This window comes from Alosa sapidissima, chromosome 6 (genome assembly GCF_018492685.1).
Source record: "Alosa sapidissima isolate fAloSap1 chromosome 6, fAloSap1.pri, whole genome shotgun sequence".
Lineage (NCBI taxonomy): Eukaryota > Metazoa > Chordata > Actinopteri > Clupeiformes > Clupeidae > Alosa > Alosa sapidissima.
This window is the reverse complement of record NC_055962.1, coordinates 33,964,116-33,966,911: the sequence shown is the minus strand read 5'-3', so window position 1 is coordinate 33,966,911 and position 2,796 is coordinate 33,964,116.

Below are 2,796 nucleotides of genomic sequence, written 5' to 3'. Positions count from 1 at the left end.
GTGGGAAACCATTAGACTATTGAGGCCTATATAGACATCATACAGCATGGTATGGCCTTTTCTGCTAGCATACCCAAGCAGGAGAATGCACATAGTCAAAACTACTGTGAAAATTGATTGAACCGTCTCCACACATACATGTTTAATTCACTAGCTCTGTGTTCTCTTCAGTATTCCTACAGAATAACCTTGCCAATGAAATCAAAACAGACAAGCAAAATCCCGTCTTAAACTTTCCCTAACCTTGAAAAACAAGCACAGAAGTATGAAAGAAACATATGGCGTTCGGAGACATTAATTCAGTTTGCACGGAACTCTGGGGGAAATGTATTGCATCAGCGCGCTGTTCTCCAGAGATGCTCTTTTCCACCGCACAAAGTGACAAGCAGAGACAACACAGGCCGCATGTGAAATTGCACTGCCTCCACATTTATAAAAGCCCTTTTGAAAAGTGTGTAATAATTATAGCCTGCTGCATGTCGTTCCCACTGCATTCATAACTTGTGAAAAGTGTGTAGGCTAGCAGGCTGCAGAATAGGAAATGAATGTTGTGCTGAACTAGAGGTCTTTGCAGACTTGATCTGAGAACTTGTACAATAGAGTGGTGCACTTGTCTGTTGCAATGCACTCTCCACCTCTTATAGTGCTGTTGTCAACTTTATAATAGCACCTATACTAGCTCACTGCTGCCTACACAATTACAGCGTATGGCTTTTGCACACCGCGAAAGCAATTACAGAAAACAATTAAACAAAAGGTTCCTCATGAAGGCCTTTTGGCTGCAATGTCTGGAGGCTGCGTGTGCAGGAGGAGTAGATCAGGAATCAGGAGAGAATCTCAGGAAAGAAAGACAGAAAACAAACTGGGTGTAATGAGGTGAACAGAGGCCAATCTCTCTCTCCCTCTCACTCTCTCCCTCTCTCTCTCTCAATCTCTCCCCCCCTCTCTCTCTCTTTCCCTCTCTCTCTCTTTCAGAAAGAACAATAAATATATTTGCTATCCATATAATGTGACATACCGCAGGAGGGTACTCCTCTGTTGATCTTGGACTCAGGTGGCTCTGCTTGCAGCTGTGTGTTTACCATGGAGTTTGAATCCACACCAGCCATAATCTCTCAGTCAGCTTGTAATTAGATACCTCTAATAATATTTATATAAAGCACCAATAGCCCTCATATAGGAAATTAGCAAACTAATTAGCATTACCCCCAAGGATTTAATTATACACCTTGCAAACATACAATGCATGAAATGTTTTGGATATTTTGCACGGACACTATACAATACAGTATATGCAACAACAAACACCTGTGTGCATGTATTCTAATTTACTAATGTTATATTTCCGCATACTGCAATTTGATTTCTGCTTTGCACAAACACTATACAAACACCTGTGTGCATGTATTCTAATTTACTAATGTTATATTTCCATAATATTCTAATTTACTAATGTTATATTTATATTATATATGCAACAAACACATGTACTCTAATTCGCTAATGTAATATTTCAGCATACTGCAGTTTGATTTCTGAATTGTGTTTTGTGTTTTCTGGTCTGGATCCCATACTGTGTGTGTATGCTGTGAGTAAGCCAGTGTTAGCTGCAGACTGGTGAGATGGTGATGATGGTATGGCATTGATGCATTAGCCACACTAATGAAAACGGTTGACATGCCCCTGACAGGTGGTGAGTCCACTGTATTTAGAGCCCTCGCAGGTCCGTCCCAAATGCCAGCACAGGGGTGAAAACCAAACATGGCAGCTTCCTACGTGCTCCTGAATAGGAAAAGGTGCCTGTGTGTGAGATTTAAAGAGCTTTATGTTAACCTTTATGTTGCACTTGTGTGGTGGGGGCTGGTTTCTGTTTTTCTGGTGTTTTTGGGATTTTGGGCATGTTTTCGTTTGTCTCAAACACACACACACACACACACACACACACGCATGCACATATTCAAACCACACACACACACACACACACAGACACACACACACACACACACACACACACACTTGCTCAAGGACACCGCAGCTGGCACTGATGAAAGTGAAACATCTGTTGCCTGGAGAAGGTTCCAGAGTTCCACACTAGGCCCTCAGGATGTCCTCTTTATAGCTAGTGGTGGTTTAGAGGAACCGGTGCCATCAAGAACTGTTTTGGGGTATATTATAGGTTCTGAAAAGAACATTTATCAACACTCAGTCTGTTACTGTAAAAAAGATTCTTCACAAGTAAAAAGTGCAATAAAACCTGAAAATCTGAAATTACAAAACAGTTGACAGTTCAGAAGACCTTACTGTTTTTTTGTATCTGAAAGTACAAAACAGTTGACAGTTCAGAAGTAAACATGCATACTGCAATATCATAGCTGTACCTTGTCCATGTAATTTCTATGTCTGCATGTTTGTGTGTGTGTGTGTGTGCATGTGTGTACATGTGCGTGTGTGCATGTGTGTACATGTGCGTGTGTGCGTCTGTGCATTGTGTGTGTGTGTGTGTGTGTGTGTGTGTGTGTGTGTTTGTGTGTCTCAAACATTACTGCTTATTACTGCTTACTTAGTGTGTGTGTGTGTGTGTGCGTGTGTGTGCATGTGTGTGTGTGTGCATGTGTGCATGTGTGTTTGTGTGTACATGTGTGTGTGTGTGCGTCTGTGTGTGTGTGTGTGTGTGTGTGTGTGTGCATGTGCGTGTGTGTGCGTGTGTGCGCATTGTGTGTGTGTGTATGTGTGTTTGTGTGTACATGTGTGTGTGTGTGTGTGCATAGTGTGTGTGTGTTATGTGGTAACGGATGG